Below are 21,825 nucleotides of genomic sequence, written 5' to 3'. Positions count from 1 at the left end.
CCTTGGGAAGCATAGTCATCTTGACAACATGTATCCTTCCAATCCATGAACATGGTATATCTTTCAATCTGTTGGTATCACCTTTGATTTCTTTCCTATGTGTCATATTTTTCAGAGTACAGCTTTTTTGCTTCCTTAGATAGGTTTATCTCTATGTATTTCATTCTTCTTGATTCAGTGGTAATTGGAATTGATTTCTTAATTTCTCTTTCCGATATTTCATTGTTAGTGTACAGAAATGCAAGAGATTTCTGTGTATTAACTTTATAACCTGCAATTTTACCTAATTTATTGATGAGGTCCAGTAATTTTCTGATTGCATCTTTAGGATTTCCCATAGATGGACCTAGAGACTATTATACTATGTGAATTAAGTCAAACAGAGAAAGACAAATATTATATGACATCACACATATAGGTAATACAAAAATATACAAATGAACTTATTTACAAAGTAAAAAATATATTAACATGGAAAACAAACTTATGATTACCAAAAGGGAAGGGAGGAGGGATAAATTTTAGAAATTTGGGGTTAACAGATACACAGTGAGTGTATATTTGCTAAGTCATTTCAGTCATAGCCAACTCTTGCCACACTATGGGCCATAGCCTGCCAGGTTCCTTTGTCCCTGGGATTCTCCAGGCAAGAATACTGGAGTGAGTTTCCTTGCCCTCCTCCAGGGTATCTTCCCAATCCAGGGACTGAAGCAAGTCTCATGTCCCCTGCATTGGCAGGTGTGTTCTTTACCACTAGTGCCACCTGGGAAGCCAACAGATACACAGTACTATCTATAAATTAGATAAACAATAAGGGTCTACCAGAGATCATATTGCCAACATCCGTTGGATCCCAGAAAAAGCAAGAGAGTTACAGAAAAATATCTACTTCCGCTTTATTGACAACACCAGAGCATTTGATCGTCTGGATCACAATAAACTATGGAAAGTTCTTAAAGAGATGGGAATACCAGAGCACCTGACTTGCCTCCTGAGAAATCTGTATGCAGATCAAGAAGCAACAATTAGAACTGTACATGGAAGAACAGACTAGTTTCAAATCAGAAAAGGGGTATGACAAGACTGTATTTTTTTTTTCATCCTGCTTATTTAACTTATATGCAGAGTATATCATGTGAAATACTGGGCAGGATAAAACACAAGCTGGAATCAAGATTGCCAGGAGAAATATCAATAACCTCAGATATGCAGATGACACCACCATTATGGCAGAAAGCAAACAGGAACTAAAGAGCTTCTTGATGAAAGTGAAAGAGAAGAGTGAAAAAAACTGGCTTAAAACTCAACATTAAAAAAAAAAAAATCATGGCTTCCAGTCCCATCACTTCATGGCAAATAGAAGGGGAAACAATGGAAACAGTGATAGACTACATTTTCTTGGTCTCCAAAATCTCTGCAGATGGTGATTGCAACCATGAAATTAAAAGACACTTGCTCCTTGGAAGAATAGCTATGACCAATCTAGACAGCATATTAAAAAGCAGAGACATTACTTTGTGGGCAAAGGTCCTTATAGTCAAAGATATAGTTTTTCCAGTAGTCATGTATGGATGTGAGAGTTGAACTGTAAAGAAAGTTGAGCACTGAAGAATTGATGCTTTTGAACTGTGGCGTTCGAAAAGACTCTTGAGAGTCCCTTGGACTGCAAAGAGACCAAACCTGTCAATCCTAAAAGAAATCAACACTAAATATTCATTGGAAGGACTGGTGCTGAGGCTCCAATACTTTGGTCACCTGATGTGAAGAACTGACTCATTGGAAAAGACCCTGATGCTAGGAAAGATTGAATGCAGGAAAAGCAGGGGATGACAGAGTATGAGATGGTTTGATGATATTACCAACTTGATGGACATGAGTTTGAGCAAGCTCTGGGAGTTGGTGATGGAAAGGGAAGCCTGGCATGCTGCAATTCATGGGGTCACAAAGAGTTGGACATAACTGAGTGACTGAAATAAACTGAACTAAACTGAATAGCATAGGGAACTCTACTCAATATTCTGTAATAACCTATATGGGAAAAGAACCTGAAAAAGAATAGATATTTATATATAACTGAATCATTTTGTTGTACACTTGAACATTTTAAATAAAATATGTTTCATTGTAAATTATTTTTAAAATAGCTGTTCAAATGCCACAGAAAGATATTTACAACAAAGATATATACAACTTTCTGGCCCAGGCTATATTTTGATCTTCTGTTCCTACACAAAATCATAGAGTCCATAGCCTTTCAATATTCAAGATTTCTGTTTTACTTTGCCATTTGCAACATTATTTCAGACACCTCCCTTTAGAAAAAATTCAAACCAATTCAAGCTGCTGTACCATGAGTATTAAAGCAACCATAAAAACTTCTTCAAAATAAATATACAAAAAATTCAGATAATGAAAATACATTTGATATAATTGATTTGAGAATCTGCACAGCCCAAACTTGACATTTCCATTCCCATCTTCATTTTGCTTTTAAGGATATCTCTTACTTATTTTTACACTGAGCCAGTTTTCTAAGAGTATATTTACTCTAAGTATCCTAAAATAAGTAACAAATATTATGCCACTTAAAATATTCTTAGTTTTACTGTGAAAATTAGCATACTGATAAGATTCACACATTACATCTCTCATGAAAAATATGCCATTTTTATTGATAAATCTAAAACTTTACATCCCATCTTTCAATAGAAAGAAAAATCTCAACTTATGACAGAGTAACTGGTTTTTATCTCCTTCCCTATGGTCCCCTACGTAGGTTGCCATTTAGATGTCAATTTTGGAGGACTGAGGTTTCATTTTATTAAAAGTACAATGGGCAGAGGAAAACAGGCTGATTGAGGAGTAGGTAGACATGTAGTACATCTCTCTCCATGGATACATCAGGCATATACTTTCAGACACAGAAGTGCATACAGAATACCAGCTGAGAGTGGACAGGAGTATCTGACCAGTGGAAAAGAATATGCAGAACCATGAAAAATTCAATAGGATGAAAGAGCAGGGGAAAAAGAGGAGTGTTAGTAGGACCAGACCTGTCCTCGGCTGGTGGGGGAACTGAAGCAGGTGTCCAATCCCCACATCAGGGAAATTGTCTGAGTCAGAGGAGAAACATTTAAGGCTGAGAGTGAAACAGCTGATCTGTGACAGCCTAAATGGAATGAGGATCAGACAGTCCTTGCCGCAGCCATACATACCCCAGACAGGGATGCAGGTCTCCTGGAAGGCACAGCGGCTGGGAGCTGGAATTTAAGGATTGTGCAGCAATACCAGGGTAGGGGCTTCTTTGGACTGCAGAGAGACAGATTGAGGTGATGTGAAGGAGTAGATTGTGGTGGGAAATGCCTTTGGAGGAAATCCGACTGCTGAGTCATGCATAGTGGGTGGAGACATCACTATAGCCTCTCTCTCCCCACACGTCAGCATCGGCAGCTGAACAGTAGAGATGCTGGTCATCAAAGGCCTAACACACAACTACACAGTAGGACCCTACCCAGGGTGCCCCTTTAAGTGCTTGCCGTGCCAATCTACAGAGGACCCCAGGCAGGGGAGCCCCTCTATGTGCCTGATGTGATGAACAACAGAGAAGGACCCCAGGCAAGGGAGCCCTCTAAGTGCCTGAACAGGCGGAGCTATGGAGAAAGACTGGCCGAAGAAGCCTCCTGAAGAAGCCTCCTGAAGAAGCCTCCTGATTGCCAGCTACAAGAGGCTCAAATAAAGACTCTGATAGGGCCATAACTCCTGCAGCAGAGGCAGTCCATGTCCCTGCACACTTGGCTCCACCATGGTCCCCACAAGTCAAGCATCTGTGCCACCTTCACGTTCAACTCTCACTGGGGCAGAGTTGCCACAGGCCAAAATGTCTTGCATCTATGCATGCAGGGTCCTTTTGGAAGTATCCGACTCTTTGCGACCCTGTAGACTGTGGCCTGCCAGGCTTCTCTGTCAGAGAGGGGGTTCTCCAGGCAAGAATACTGGAGCATATTGGCCAATACTGGTTGCCATACACTTCTAGAATACTATATTTCCTGCTGCTCTAGCTGCCAACTCCCCTGAGTACCTGGTGCTGCCAGAACCCCTGCAACCCAAGCAGCTGCACCACCTCCACACCTGGCCCTCACAGGGGCAAACCCCAGTGGACGACCCACATGGCAGAGGTGAAAATAAAACCACAATTGAAACCCAGGGGCAGTGTGGCTAAGGAAGATGACCCAGAATCTTTCCACCAGCGGTACAAGCTGCAGATTAAATCCACACGATCAATTTGACAGACTCTGTCTATGGAGTATATAAAAGAACATTGAGAGCTCCCACAAAAGAAAACACACTAATTCTGAGAGCTATGGACATTGGAGGCAAGAACACACAGGAGTAGGACCAGATTAGAATCTGAGCTAGCCCCACAGCAGGTCCAGAGATCAGCACGATGTTGGAGGGCATCCTAGGGAGTTGAGGTGGACTGCAACTCCCAGCGAGGGAAAGGACTCTGACAGCAGTGAATCAAGAAAAACATTTATTATTCTTATGTTTTGACTTGTTCTGTAGATTCTTTTAGGTATTTTTTCTTTTTTATCCCTTACTCTGTTTTAGTTGTCAGTTTTATTGGCATTATGAAATCTAATTAAACTTTTAAGCCTTTTTTTTTCCCTCAATCACATTGTTTATTGTTTTTATAAACCTCTGCCTCTATATTGGGCTTTTGTAGTTCTGTGGGGTTTTCCTTTTTCTTTCTTTCTTTCTTTTTCTTTTCTCTCTCTTTTTTTTAATTTTAACTTTTAGTTTTTTAAACCTATTACTATTTTTTATACATTTATTACTTTGTTTGCTTTTCCTACTGTTCTTTTCCCCTTGCAGTTAGTCTTTAATGTATATAAATCTTCTTTATCTACCTCTATCTAACTTGGCATATCTATTCTTTCTTTCTTTTCTTTCCTCTCAACATATTTGTTAGTTTTATTTTCATTGATTTATTCTCCAATCGGCACCTTGCTTTAGTTTTCTTTTCCAGTTTGTGCTTTAGTAAGTTTTGTTCTTAACTGGTAAATACGATTTTTGATTTCCTTTGTTCACTGGGTCAATCTACTGCACTTTATTTTTGTTGCACTGCTTTTACTTAGCTCATGGGTGTATATGTATATGTGTATATTCCATTATTTTAGTTATTATTTGCCTGATTTTATAACTACCATTTGTCTGGGGTTCATCTCTGGTTTCTCCTTTTTGGATATTTGTTTTAATCTCACTTAATGACGTAAACTTGTGGAATCTTTGTTCCTGACCAGAGATCAAGGCCTGAGACTTTGGAGTGGAAACACTGATTCCAAGACCCTAGACTACCAGAGAACTAACCTTAGTTCTTAAATAGTGAGAACTCACACAAAGGAAATCACTTGAATACAAGACCTGGCATCACCCAACCACCAGTAGCACCCTGTGCAGGATGCCTCATCTAACAAACAAAACAAAAATACAAACCCAATATTCAGCAGACAAGATTACCACCTCACTCAGCCTTGCCTATCAGAGGAAAAACAAACAAACAGAAACTCAACACAAATCTCACCCTCTACAAAGCTTACACAAACCTCTGGACCACCTTAGGAGAGAAGAAACCAAAAGGTAGAAAGAATTCAACCTTGAAACCTGGGAAAAGGAGACCTCAAACACAATAAGTTAAAAAATAATATTGAAAAGGCAGAGAACTACTACAAAAATGAAGGAATAAACTAGAAATACAGTATGCCCTCCATACAGTACAAATAAATGAAGAGGAAATAGGCAAACTACCTGAAAAAGAATTCAGAATAATGATAGTAAAGATGATCAAAAACCTTGAAAACAAAATGGAGAAAATGCAAGAGTCAATTAACAAAGACCTAGAAGAATTAAAGAATGAATATACAGAGACAAACAACACAATTACTGAAATTAAAAATAGTCTAAAAGGAATCAGTAGCAGAATATCTAAAGCAGAAGAACGAATCAGTGAGCTGGAAGATTAAATGGTGGAAATAACTTCTGAAGAGCAGAATAAAGTAAAAAGAATGAACTGAGGATAATCTCAGACACCTCTGGGACAATATCAAACACACCAACATTCAAATTATAAGGGTCCCAGAAGGACAAGAGAAAAAGAAAGGGTATGAGAATTTTTTTGAAGACATTACAGTTGAAAATTTCCCCAACATGGAAAAGGAAATAGTCGAACAATTCCAAGAGGTACAAAGAGCTCCATACAGGATTTACCCAAGGAGAAACATGCCAAGACACATACTAATCTAACTAAGAAAGACTAAACACAAAGAAAGAATATTAAAAGCAGCAAGGGAGAAGCAACAAGTAACATACAAGGGAAGCTCCATATGCTTAACAGCTGATCCTTCAGCAGAAACTCTGCAAGCCAGAAGGAAATGGCAGGATATATTTAAAGTACTGAAAGGGAAAAATCTACAACCAAGATTACTGTACCTGACAAGAATCTCATTCAAAATTATGGAGAAATAAAAAGCTTTTCAGACAAGCAAAAGTTAAGAGAATTCAGTACCACCAAATCAGCTTTACAACAAATGTTATGTGGACTTATCTGGTCAAGAAATACAAGAGAAGAAAAAAGATCTACAAAATCAACCCCAAACTGTTAAGATAATGACAATAGGAACATATATATCAATAATTACCTTAAATGTAAATGGAGTAAATGCTCCAAGCAAAAGACACAGACTGGATGAATGGATACAAAAACAAGACCCATATATACACTGTCTACAAGAAACCGACCTAAGACCTCAATACACATATAGACTGAAAGTGAGAGGATGGAAAAATATATTCCATACAAATGGGAAGCAAAATAAAGCTGGAGTAGCAATCCTCATATCAGACAAAATAGACCTTAAAACAAAGATTAAAATAGGTAAAGACTCTACATAATGATCAAGGGATCAACCCAAGAGGAAGACATAACAATTGTAAACATCTATGCACCCAACATAGAAGCACCTCAATACATAAGACAAGCACTAACTAACATGAAAGGAGAAATCGATGGTAACACAATAATAGTAGGAGACTTTGACACCCCACTCACACCAATAGACAGATCATCAAAACAGAAGATTAATAAGGAAACACAAGTCTTAAATGATACATTAGATGAGATGGATCTCATTGATATCTTCAAGACATTCCATCCACATGCAAGAATACACTTTCTTCTCAAGTGAACATGGAACATTCTCCAGGATAGACCACATCATGAGTCACAAATCAAACCTTAGTAAATTTAATAAAATGGAAATCATATCAAGCATCATCTCTGGCCACAATGATATGAGACTAGAGATGAATTACAAGAAAAAGACTGTAAGAAACACAAACACATGAAGATTAAACAACAAGTTTCTAAATAACCAACAGGCTACTGAAGAAATCAAAAGGAAATTTTAAAATTTCTAGAAAAAAATGACAGTGAAAACACAACTCAAAACCTATGGGATGTAGCAAAAGCATTTCTAAGAGGGAAATTAATAGCAATACAATCCTACCTCAAGATACAAGACAAACATCAAATAGACAACCTAACTTTACACCTAAAACAACTGAAAAAAGAAGAACAAAACCCCCCAAATTAGTGGAAGGAAAGAAATCATAAAGATCAGAGCAGAAATAATTGAAAAAGAAATGAAAGAAACAATAGTAAAGATTGATAAAACTAAAAGCTGGTTCTTTGAGAAGAGAGAGAAAATCGACAAAGCTTCAGTTCAGTTCAGTTGCTGAGTCGTGTCCAACTCTTTACAACCCCTGAATCAGCACACCAGGCCTCCCTGTCCATCACCAACTCCCAGAGTTCACTCAAACTCATGTTCATTGAGTTGGTGATGCCATCCAGCCATCTCATCCTCTGCCGTCCCCTTCTACTCCTGCCCCCAATCCCTCCCAGCATCAGGGTCTTTTCCAATGAGTCAACTCTTCACATGAGGTGGCCAAAGTATTGAAGTTTAAGCTTTAGCATCAGTCCTTCCAATGAACACCCAGGACTGATCTCCTTTAGGATGGACTGGTTGGACCTCCTAGAAGTCCAAGGGACTCTCAAGAGTCTTCTCCAACACCATAGTTCAAAAGCATCAATTCTTCAGCGCTCAGCTTTCTTCACAGTCCAACTCACACATCCATACATGACCACTGGAAAAACCATAGTCTTGACTAGATGGACCTTTGTTGGCAAAGTAATATCTCTGCTTTGTAATATGCTATCTAGGCTGGTCATAACTTCTCTTCCAAGGAGTAAGCGTCTTTTAATTTCATGGCTGCAATCACCATCTGCAGTGATTTTGGAGTCCCCCAAAATAAAGTCTGACACTGTTTCAGCTGTTTCCCCATCTAATTCCCATGAAGTGATAAACCTTAGCCATCAAGAAAAAAAAAAAGAAGAATCAAATCAACAAAATTAGAAAATCAAAAAGGAGAGGTCACAACAGACAATGCAGAAATTCAAAGGATTATAACAGACCGTTATGAACAACTATATGGCAATAAAATGGACAACCTGGAAGAAATGGACAGATTCTTAGAAAAGTTCAATCTTCCAAGACTGAACCAAGAAAGAATAGAATTTATGAACAACCCAATTACAAACACTGAAATTGAAGCTGTGATAAAAAATCTCCCCAAACACAAAAGCCCAGGACCAGATGGCTTCACAGGAGAATCCTGTCAAACATTTAGAGGAGAGCTAATGCCTATCATTCTACAACTCTTTCAAAAATTTGCAGAGGAAGGAACACTTCCAAACTCATTCTACGAGGCCACCATCACCCAGATACTAAAACTAGACAAAGACAACACACACAAAAAAGAAAACTATAGGCCAATATCACTGATGAACATAGATGCAAAAATCCTCAACAAAATTCTAGCAAACAGAATTCAGCAACCCATCAAAAAGCTTGTACACCATGATCAAGTTGTGTTTATTCCAGGAATGCAAGGATTCTTTAATATATGCAAATCAATCAATGTGATACACCATATTAGCAAACTGAAAAATAAAAACCATATGATCATCTCAATACATGCAAGAAAAGTGTTTAACAAAATTCGGCACCCATTTATGATTAAAACTCTTCAAAAAATGAGCATAGAAGGAAACTACCTCACTATAGTAAAGGAGAAGGAAATGGCAACCCACTCCAGTACTCTTACCTGGAGAATCCCATGGACAAAGGAGCCTGGTGGACTACAGTCCATGGGGTCGCAAAGAGTCAGACACGACTGAGTGACTAACACATACACACATATGATAAATCTACAGCAAGCATTATTCTCAATGGTGAAAAACTAAAAACATTCCCCCTAAGATCAGGAACAAGACAAGGGTGTCCACTTTCACCACTATTATTCAGCATAGTTTTGGAAGTCTTAGCTAAAGCAATCAGAGAAGAAAAAGAAATAAAAGGAATCCAGATCGGAGAAGAAGTAAAGCTCTCACTTTGCAGATTACATGATACTGTACATAGAAAACCAAAAAAATAGCATCAGAAAATTACTAGAGCTAATCAGTGAATTTAGACAAGTTGCAATATACAAAATCAATACACAGAAATCACTTGCATTTCTCTATATTAACAATGAAAACTCAGAAAGAGAAATTAAGTTATCCTATTCACCATTGCAACAAAAAAAATAAAATATCTAGGAATAAACCTATCAAAGAAGACAAAAGAACAGTACACAGAAAATTATAAGACACTAATGAAAGAAATCAAAGACAACATAAACAGATGGAGAGAAATTCCACATTCTTGGGAAGGAAGAATCAACATTGTGAAAATGACTATACTATCAAATGCAATCTACAGATTCAATGCAATTCCTATCAAATTACCAATGGCATTTTTCAGAAAAGTAGAACAAAAAATTTCACAATTCATATGGAAACACAAAAGACCCAGAATAGCCAAAGAAGTCTTGAGAAATAAGAATGGAGCTGGAGGAATCAACCTTCCTGACTTAAGATTATACTAGAAAGCTACATCCATCAAGACAGTATGGTACTGGAACAAAAACAGAAATATAGGCCAATGGAACAAGATAGAAAGCCCAGAAACAAACCCATGCACGTGTGAGTACCTTATTTTTTACAAAGGAGACAAGAATACACAATGGAGAAAGACAGCCCCTTCAATAAATGCTGCTGGAAAAACTGGACAGCTACATGTTAAAGAATGAAATTAGAACACGACCTTACACCATACACAAAGATAAACTCAAAATGGATTAGAGACATAAATGTAAGACCAGAAACTATAAAACTCTTAGAAGAAAACATAGGCAGAACAATTGATGATATATATCAGAATGAGATCCTCTATGATCCACCTCCTAGACTAATGGAAATAAAAACAAAAGTGTACAAGTGGGACTTGATTAAAACTTTTGCACAGCAAAGGAAACTAGATTCAAGGTGAAAAGACAACCCTCAGGATGGGAGAAAATAATACCTACTGCAACAACTGATAAAGGATTAATTTCCAAAACATACAAGCAGCTCATACAACTCAATACCAGAAAAACAAACAACCCAATCAAAAAGTGGGAAAAAAGACTTAAACAGACATTTCGCCAAAGAAGACTTACAGATGAGTAACAAACACATGAAAAGATGCTCAACATCGCTCATTACTAGAGAAATGCAAATCAAAACTACAATGAGATATCTCCTCACTCTGGTCAGAATGGCCATCATCAAAACGTCTAGAAACAATAAATGCTGGAGAGGGTGTGGAGAAAAGGGAACACTCTTGCACTGTTGGTGGGAATATAAATTGATACAGCCACTATGGAAGATGGTTTGGAGATTCCTTAAAAAACTTGGAATGAAAACACCGCATGACCCAGCAATCCCACTCCTAGGCATATACCCTAAGGAAACCAAAATTGAAAATGACACATGTATCCCATTGTTCATTGCAGCACTATTTACAATAGCTAGAACATGGAAGCAACCCAGATGTCCATCAACAGATGAATGGATAAAGAAGTAGTGGAGCCAGTCCATTCTGAAGGAGATCAGCCCTGGGATTTCTTTGGAGAGAATGATGCTAAAGCTGAAACTCCAGTACTTTGGTCACCTCATGCGAAGAGTTGACTCATTGGAAAAGATTCTGATGCTGGGAGGGACTGGGGGCAGGAAGAGAAGGGGACAACAGAGGATGAGATGGCTGGATGGCATCACTGTCTCGATGGACGTGAGTCTGAGTGAACTCCGGGAGTTGGTGATGGATAGGGAGGCCTGGCGTGCTGCGATTCATGGGGTCGCAAAGAGTCGGACACGACTGAGCGGCTGAACTGAACTGAACTGATACAGAGTGAAGTGAGTCAGAAAGAAAGGTAAATATCATATTCTAACACATATATACAGAATCTAGAAGAATGGTACTGAAGAACTTATTTACAGGGCAGCAATGAAGAAACAGACATAGAGAATAGTCTTTGGGACATGGGGAAAGGGGAGAAAAGGGTGAGAAGTATGGAAAGAGTAACATGGAAACTTACATTGCCATATGTAAAATAGATAGCCAATAAGAATTTGCTGTATGGCTCAGAAAACTTAAACAGGGGCTCTGTATCAACCAAGAGGGATGGGATGGTGAGGAAGATGGGAGGGAGTTTCAAAAGGGAGGGCATATATGTATACCTATGACTGATTTATGCTGAGGTTTGACAGAAAACAACAAAATTCTACAAAGCAATTATCCTTCAATAAAAAAATAAAAAATATGTATAATGTGTACAGTGCAAAATATTTAGCCACAGTATAGTAGGGACACAAAACCATGTGAAAAGACACTGGCCTTGTGTTGCACTCCAGTTTTGGCCCCCAGCTGTGTCAGACATCATTCTTTTACTTGCTGGATTGTGAGAATTTAAAAGGGTAGTCAGAATATCAAGAACACTCAGGGAGTTCAAGACAGTTATTATTTATCAACCACTGTGAAAATATAACACTTGAACTATCAGTGAGTTAACATGTACCAACTAAATAATGACTAAAACGGCATTTGCTCTCTTGCATCCTCATGGACCCACCAGGCTTAATTGCAAAGCTCAGTCCCTTCACAGGACTGTAGATGTATATCAATCAAAACAGATACACCATACCCTTACTGAAGATTTCCAAGCCACAAGAAAAGATCACATCTCTTAGCACACAGAATTTATTTGAAAAATCTCCACAGGGCTTTTCTCAGGGTTCTTCAGCCTTCTTCTAGCCAAAGAATCTTTTTCATTTCCTTACTCCCTTGTCCCATTTGGCCTCAAAATTAGCAGAGAAAATTCTTTTTTCCTGAACATTCTCCTCTTCCCTGTAAATCAGGATTTCTCAACCTTGCCACAGTTGAGATGAGAGTCAGATAATACTTTGTTTTGAGAAATACGGGGATATTTTGTGCATTGTAGGTCATGTAGCATCATCCCTGGACTCTGCCCACCAGTTTCCAATAACAGCACCTCTCTCAAGTTACGGACATTATTAAATGTCCCCTAAGGAACAAAATTGCTCCCATGGAGAAAAAATTACACTAAATCTATTATCCATTTTTACTTAATTAAAAATTCTACTTCAGTGCAATGGCAGGCACCCCACTCCAGTACTCTTGCCTGGAAAATCCCATGGATGGAGGAGCCTGGTGGGCTGTAGTCCATGGGATCGCGAAGACTCAGACACGACTGAACGACTTCACTTTCACTTTTCACTTTCATGCGTTGGAGAAGGAAATGGCAAGCCACTCCAGTGTTCTTGCCTGGAGAATCCCAGGGATGGGGGAGCCCGGTGGGCTGCCGTCTATGGGATCACACAGAGTCGGACACGACTGAAGCAACATAGCAGCAGCAGCAGCCTTTAAACTTCTACACATGTATCCACACAAAGCTCAGAAAACAAGGCTCATATGCTCCTAGGGGGGTGAAGAGGATTCTGTTTTGTTGTCATTAGCCAGATGGATTCTAGGGGACTAGACAAACAACTTGAATTTGATGGGTGCTCAATGAGACCATAAACTTCATTATTTCAGGTGTATGTGCTTTCATGTTTGGTATGTTGAAAAGATATTCAAAAATAAAACATAATCTATTACTCTGTTGTATATGAAATCTTTACAATGACCAAGTCTAAAATAAATCCTATATGTAATACTATTAATCTAGGATCTTTCTTCTGAAAAATTCTCAGGTGTGAGAGAAGTAAGGGTCAGCATGCACTTGAGGGATGCTCTCAGTCCATTGGCTTAGATATTTTTTCTTCCTGTTTAATCTTTTGCCATTGTTGATCTTTTCTTATTCCTCTCATTTTCCAAGTCCTGTGTGTCATTAATTGTGAAACTCCATTTCTTTTCCAACTATGCTAAGGTCAGTATGAGAAATTCCTCTTAAAACATGTCCTGCTTTTGTATAGTCAATAATTTCTGAATTGTAGTATGATTTGTTTCAGCAACATTCTCTTTTAGCCAAACTAGAAAGTACTCTCAACAATTCAGTCTAATCACTGACAAATTTATAAAGTGGATAAAATTCATATTTCATTTTCTGGGCCTTTGGCAATCACAGGAATTAAGATTTATAGATGTTTGTTGTTCAGTTGCTAAGTCATCTCCCACTCTTTGCAATTCCATGGACTGCAACATGCCAGGCTTCCCTGTCCTTCCCTATCTCCATGAGTTTGCTCAAACTCAAGTCCATTGAGTTGGTGATGCTATCAACCAATCTCATCCTCTGTTTCTGCCTTCTTCTTTTGCCCTCAGTCTTTCCCAGCATCAGGGTCTTTTCCAGTGTATCAGCTCTTTACATCAGGTGACCAAAGTATTGAAGCTTCAGCTTCCACATTCCATATTTCCAATGAATATTCAGGGTTGAATTCCATTAGGATTGACTGATCTGATCTCCTTGCTGTCCAAGAGACTCTCAGTAGTCTTCTTCAGCGTGAAAATTCAGCAGAATTCAGCAGAAGCCTCAATTCTTCTGCACTCACCCTTCTTTATGGTCCAACACTCACATCTGTACATGACTACTGGTAAAACAACAGTGTTGACTATATGAACCTTTGTGGGCAAAGTGATGCCTCTGCTCTTTAATATGCTATGTAGTTTTGTCATAGATTTCTTTCTAAGAAGTAAGCACCTTTTAATTTCAAAGCTATAGTCACCATCCACAGAGATTTTGGAGCCCAAGAAAATAGTCTGTAACTGCTTCTACTATTTCCCATCTCTTTGCCATGAGGCGATCAAACTGGAAGCCACAATCATAGTATTTTGAATGTTGACTTTTAAGTCAGCTTTTTCACTCTCTTTTTTCACCCTCATCAAGAGATTCTTCAGTTCCTTCACTTTCTGCCATCAGAGTGGTATCATCTGTATATCTGAGGTTGTTGATATTTCTCCTGGCTGTCTTGATTCCAGCTTGTGATTAATCCAGCCCGGCATGTCTCATGATGTACTCTGCATATAAGTTAAATAATCAGGGTGACAATATACAAGCTTGACTAACTCCTTTCTCAATTTTGAAACCGTCCATTTTTCCATGTTCAGTTCTAACTGTTGCTTTTTGACCTGCATACAGTGTTTCTCAGGAGACAGGTAAAATTGTCCAGTATTCCCATCTTTAAGAATTTTCCACAGTTTTTGTGATCCACATAGTTAAAGGCTTTAGTGTACTCAATGAAGAAGAAATAAATATTTTCCTGGAATTCTCATGCTTCCTCTATGAACCAATGAATATCCACAATTTGACTTCTGGTTTCTCTGCCTTCTGTAAACCCACTCGTATATCTGGAAGTTCTCAATTCATATACAGCTAAAGCCTAGCTTAAGGGATTTTGAGCATAGCCTTACTACCATGTAAGGTGAGCTAATTTGTACAGTAGTTTGAACATTCTTTGTCATTGCCTTTCATTAGGACTGGAATGAAAACTGACCTTTTCCATTCATTTGATCACTGTTGATTCTTTCAAATTTGCTGACATCCTAAGTCAGCACTTTAACAGCATAATCTTTTAGGATTTTAAGTAGCTCAGCTGGAATTCCATCACCTCCACTAGCCATGTTAATAGAAATGCTTGCTAAGGCCCACTTGACTTCACACATCAGGGTGTCTTGCTCTAGGTGAGTGACCACACCATGATGGTTATCTGGGGCATTACGACCTTTTTTGTATAGTTCTTGTGTGTATTCTTGCCACCTCTTCTTAATCCCTGCTTCTATGAGGTCCTTCCTAATCTTCTGCTTCCATTAGGTCCTTGTCATTTCTGGCCTTTATTGTGCCCATCTTTATATGAAATATTCCCTTGGTATCTCCAATTTTCTTGAAAAGATCTCTAGTCTTTCCCATCCTCTCTCTCTCTCTCTTTTTTTTTTTTTTGTATTGTTCATTTAAGAAGGCCTTCTTATATCTCTTTGCTATTCTCTGCAACTCTGCATTCAGTTGGGATATCTTTTCCTTTCTCCCTTGGCTTTCGCTTCTTTTCTTTACTCACCTATTTATAAAGTCTCCTTGGGCAACTACTTTGTCTTCTTGAATTTATTTTTCTTTAAAATAATTTTGGTCACTGCCTGCTGTACAATGTTGTGAACCCTCCTCCACAGTTCTTCAGACATTCTGTCTACCAGATCTAATCCCTCAAATCTATTCATCACCTCTATTATATAATCATAAGGGATTTGATTTAGATCCTATCTGAATGGCCTAGTGGTCTTCCCTACTTTTTTTTCCATTTAAGCCTGAATTTTGCAACAAGGAGCTCATGATCTGAGCCACAGTCAGCTCCCGGTCTTGTTTTTGCTGACTGTATAGAGCTTCTCCATCTTTGGCTGCAAAGAACATAATCAGTCTGATTCAGGTATTGACAATTTGGTGATGTCTTGTATAGAAGTGTCTCTTACTTTTGGAAAAGGGTGTTTTCTATGATGAGAGGTTTCTCTTGAAAAAACTCTGTTAGCCTTTGGTTTGCCCTGTTCCATTTTGTACTCCAAGGCCAAATTTGACTATTATTCCAGGTATCTCTTGACTTTCTAGTTTTGCATTCCAATCCCCTACAATGAAAAGGATGTCTTATTTATTTATTTATTTATTTTTGGTGTTAGTTCTAGAATGTATTGTAGGTCTTCACAGAACCAGTCAGCCTTAGGTTCTTCAGCATCAGTGGTTGGAGAATAGAGTTGGATTACTGTGATGTTGAATTGTTTGCCTGGAAATTAATTGAGATCATTCTGTTGTTTCGAGGTTGCACCCAAGTACTGTATTTTGGATTATTTTGTTGACTATGAGGATAACTCCATTTCTTCTAAAGGATTCTTGCCCACAGTAGTAGATACAATGATCATTTCTGAATTAAATTCACCCATTCTCATCCATTTTGGTTCATTGATTTCTAAGATGTCGATGTTCACTCTTGCTATCTCCTGCTTGAACACATCCAATTTACCTTCATTCATAGACCTAACATTCCAGGTTCCTATGCAATATGGTTCTTTATAGCTTCACTTTCTTAACTATCACCAACCAGACACTTCCAAAACTGAATGTCGTTTCCACTTTGGCCCAGTCGCTTCATTCTTTCAAGAGCTATTAGTAATTGCCCTTTGCTCTTCCATAATAGCATATTGGACTCCTTCTAACCTGAAGGGCTATCTTCTGGTGTCATATCTTTTTGCCTTTGTGTACTGTTCATGGGGTTCTCAGGGTAAGAATATTGGAGTGGTTTGTCATTCCCTCCTTCAGTAGACCACTTTTTTTTTTTTTGAGCCCTTCACTATGACATGTCTGTCTTGGGAGGCCCTACACAGTATGACTCAAAGCTTCATTGAGTTATGCAAGCCCCTTCACCACAGCAAGGCTATGATCCATGACGCGGAAGATTTGTGGAGATTAGGTGATTTATTCATTATTGCGAGATCAACTAAACTCATAGGAACATTGTTTTAACAACTATTTGCTGACTTTGTCTTCATAAAGGCACTCAACGCATTGTACTTTGTAACTGTTAAAAGTAGAATTCTAAAACAGTAAGTAAATTGATAAAAAAAACTAAGATATATATTAGACTTTATACTCCAATTACTTCAGCATAATTTCTTGGAATAGTAAATAGGAATCATATTTCTAGAAGAAATATAGAAATATGAATTACAAAATTTCCTGGTAAATGCTGTTATAAATTAACCTTCAGTTCAGTTCAGTCACTCAGTTGTGTCTGACTCTTTGTGACTCCATGAATTGCAGCACGCCAGGCCTCCCTGTCCATCACCAACTCCCAGAGTTCACTCAAACTCATGTCCATTGAGTTGTTGATGCCATCCAGTCATCTCATCCTCTGTCATCCCCTTCTCCTCCTTCCCTCAAATGAGTCAGCTCTTTACATGAGGTGGCCAAAGTATTGGAGTTTCAGCTTTAAAATCAGTCCTTCCAATGAACACCAAGGACTGATCTCCTTTAGGATGGACTGGATGGATCTTCTTGCAGTCCAACAGAATTTCAAGAGTCTCCTCCAACACCACATTTCAAAAACATCAATTCTTTGGCACTTAGCTTTCTTCACAGTCCAACTCTCACATCCATACGTGACTACTGGAAAAACCATAGCCTTGACTAGATGGACCTTTGTTGGCAAAGTAATGCAAAGAAATAGAGGAAAAGAACAGAATGGAAAGACTAGAGATCTTTTCAAGAAAATTAGATACCAAGGGAACATTTCATGCAAAGATGGGCTCAATAAAGGACAGAAATGGTATGGACTTAAGAGAAGCAGAAGATATTAAGAAGAGGTGGCAAGAATACACAGAAGAAATGTACAAAAAAGATCTTCACGACCAAGATTATCACGACGGTGTGATCACTCACCTAGAGCCAGACATCCTGGAATGTGAAGTCAAGTGGGCCTTAGAAAGCATCACTACGAACAAAGCTAGTGGAGGTGATGGAATTCCAGTTGAGCTGTTTCAAATCCTGAAAGATGATGCTGCGAAAGTGCTGCACTCAATATGCCAGCAAATTTGGGAAACTCACCAGTGGCCACAGGACTGGAAAAGGTCAGTTTTCATTCTAATCCCAAAAAAAGGCAATGCCAAAGAATGCTCAGACTACCACACAATTGCACTCATCTCACATGCTAGTAAAGTAATGCTCAAAATTCTCCAAGCCAGGCTTCAGCAATATGTGAACCATGCACTTCCAGATGTTCAAGCTCATTTTAGGAAAGGCAGAGGAACCAGAGATCAAATTGCCAACATCCGCTGGATCATGGAAAAAGCAAGAGAGTTCCAGAAAAACATCTATTTCTGCTTTATTGACTATGCCAAAGCCTTTGACTGTGTGGATCTCAATAAACTGTGGAAGATTCTGAAAGAGATGGAAATACCAGACCACCTGACCTGCCTCTTGAGAAACCTGTATACAAGTCAGGAAGCAATAGTTAGAACTGGACATGGAACAAGAGACTGGTTCCCAATAGGAAAAGGAGTACTTCGAGGCTGTATATTGTCACCCTGCTTCTTTAACTTATATGCAGAGTACATCATGAGAAACGCTGGACTGGAAGAAACACAAGCTGGAATCAAGATTGCCAGGAGAAATATCAATAACCTCAGATATACAGATGGCACCACCCTTATGGCAGAAAGTGAAGAGAAGCTAAAAGGCCTCTTGATGAAAGTGAAAGAGGAGAGTGAAAAAGTTGGCTTAAAGCTCAACATTCAGAAAACTAAGCTCATGGCATCCGGTCCCATCACTTCATAGCAAATAGATGGGGAAACAGTGGAAACAGTGTCAGACTTTATTTTTTTGGGCTCCAAAATCACTGCAGATGGTGATTACAGGTATGAAATTAAAACTAACCTTAATAATTCATTAATGTATATATAGTTAAATGCTTGATACCAAAGCCACATAATTTTTACCAATAAATATATTCTGCTTAAAATAAAATATGTATTACCTGATTCTGGTTTTCATGACAATGTTGTGGTAGAAATACACATCAAAACTCAAAAGCATGAAACAAACTACTCTGGAATCTTTTACAATAACTTATTTCATTTTTATCTACATATAAATATGGATTTATGTTCTGCCATTTATTTTATGAAGTTCAGCATAGTCAATGAAAGTTCTAGAACAACTCCTTTCTGAATTCTCTCTCTTATTGGGAACACAACTAAAGAACTGTAATTTTGATAAGGTTCTCTTTTTTGTCTAGAATATTACATAGAATAGAATTAAAAGCACTAATATAAAGTCTGTTGAAACACAGCTAGTGATATTGGCCCTCCTGGATTTTTTTTTTTTTCTTAGCAATGCCAGAGAATAAAATATTTCCAATTTAAAACAATCATTTTTAATGTAAATTCTTCCTCAAAAGATAATTCCATTTGAAAAGATGTAGTGGAAATAACAATAATGGCTTTTTTTCCCAATAAAATCTATTAATAAATATAAATAAAAATACTGATGAGAGTACAGCCAAATATTCCACAAGTAACAAAAGCTGATTTTGATAAACAAGAAAAAAAGAAACATTTTAAAGTAAAAGTAGTTTGTCTTACTTTTGGCTGTGTCACCCTATTAAAGGCTTTTTTTTTTTTTTCCTGTTTTAATGTTGATGGATTTTGCACAAGCTTGTGAAATATCGTCCCCTACTGTTCAATTCTGATAAATTGATTATAGGGAAACTGTTTCAGCCTGTAAAATATGTGGCTACCCTTGAGAACTCTGTGTAGTTGCTAGATGGAATGGAACGTCTTCTTAAAGTTTTAATCACATATCCATTAAACCAACCATCTTATTTCAATTTGTTCAGTTGAGGCATTTTCTGAGTTGATTGCTGACATTTTGGATAATTTTAACCATAAACCTAAGAAAGGAAATATGTCATTTTACCTACCCTTCTTAGTTTGAAGGAATATTTATTTGTAAATAAGTGTATTATTCCATTTAAAGTATTATATTCCCATTCATGATCACTTTATTAAAGTGCCTACTTATAAAACCAGATTTTCTCTCAACAGAGTTTGTCATTTATACGTTAGTGTATTATGCACTAGAGAACCAAAAAAAAAAAAAAGTTTTTCTTTTCATTTAAAATTCAGGAGACGTAATATATTTCTAATATAATCAACTCTTCCAGTCTAGCTGCCTAAAATTTGATACATTTTCATAAAAGGAGAGAACTTGTTTAATACAGACTTATATGTTTAAAAGCCATTTATCCTCATTTTAATCCTTACTTGGACATTATTATTACATGTTTCAGGAGGCTGGACTTACAATTATCCACAGTGCTTTTATATTTTTAACTTAAAGATAAATAACTAAGGCAATTATATCTTTTTGAATTTATATTAAATTGTAAAAATTAACAAAGAAATTATTTTAAGTAGCACCTACAGAAGGTTAAAGGGTTTGTCCTCTTGCAGCTCCTAAATTACCACACTTTTTTTCACCAGTCTATTAAACATTTAGCTGAAAGTAAAGAAAAAAATCCTTTGAACTGCTTTATTTTTAAGTGAATCACCTTTAAAATTAAATATAAATTTCTTTCCATTTATGCTCTGACCAATCAAAAGGGCAATAAAATCTTTTTTATTTATCTAAAAATTGACTTCTTAGTCATTTTTGAAGCTCTGAGGGAATGTGGTAACAAATGAACTTATTTACAAAACAAATCGAGTTACAGATACAGAAAACAAAGTTACAGCTACCAAGGGGAAAAGGGAGGGGAATAAGTTGGGAGGTTAGGATTGAAATACACATACATATAAAATAGATGACTAGTAAGATTTAATAAGGACCGACTGTATAGCACAGGGATCTCAATACTCTATAATGATCTATATGGGAAAACAATCTAAAAAAGAGTGGAGATATACATATATATATATATGTATAACCTATTTAGTTTGCAGAAACTAACACAACATTATAAATCAATTATACTTCAATAAAAATTAATTGTAAAGAGATTATTGCAAACTTTAAAAAAAGGAAGTGGAGATAGAAATCCAAAATGCAATAATTGGTGTCAGTTTTATAATCTATCCTTTATACAAGAGAGAATATTTATAGAGTTCAATTGGGAGCATTATAAATTTAGGCTTACAACAATAACTGTTATATAAAAAAGAAGTATATAGAAAGTAATCTCTATAGGAAGATAGCAGTTAAATAGGTAGAAAAAAATGATAGACATACCAATCCAGACCTCACAGACTACTTATAAATTCCATAAAGATCAATATAGATGTGGCCTGGGGAAACTCATCACTGAAACAGGATCGGTATTTTCTGTAGCGTTTAATGAGATGCTTAGCTCCTTACTAATAATCTTCCAAACATCAGCCTTGCTCCATATGTCACCTTTATTTTTTAAGCTCAGTCATTTTTTACTTTCTGCTAAACATAAAATACTTATTTGTAAAAGATGATTCCTCCACTTTTGGAGCATATATTGCAATGTGTAAGAGCACAGACTTTTACAAAAGCATGTGTACAAAAATATCCACTGAAGCAACTAAAATAGACTGGTTTGCCAGAGGAAAGTGGTTAGATAAATCCTGGAACACACAAGGAGTGGAGTGCATGGGCAATTCCTACTGCAAAATGATGTATGAATTACTTGTTTAATATACACTTGGTAGCTCAGGTGGTAAAGAATCTACCTGCAATGCAGGAGACCCTGGTTCGATCCCAGTCAGATCCCCTGCAGAAGAGAAAGGCCACCCACTCCAGTTTTCTTGGGCTTCCCTGGTTGTACAGAAGGTAAAGAAT

Source organism: Capricornis sumatraensis, chromosome 18 (assembly GCF_032405125.1).
Source record: "Capricornis sumatraensis isolate serow.1 chromosome 18, serow.2, whole genome shotgun sequence".
NCBI classification, from domain to species: domain Eukaryota; kingdom Metazoa; phylum Chordata; class Mammalia; order Artiodactyla; family Bovidae; genus Capricornis; species Capricornis sumatraensis.
Note: the sequence above shows the minus strand (reverse complement) of the source record.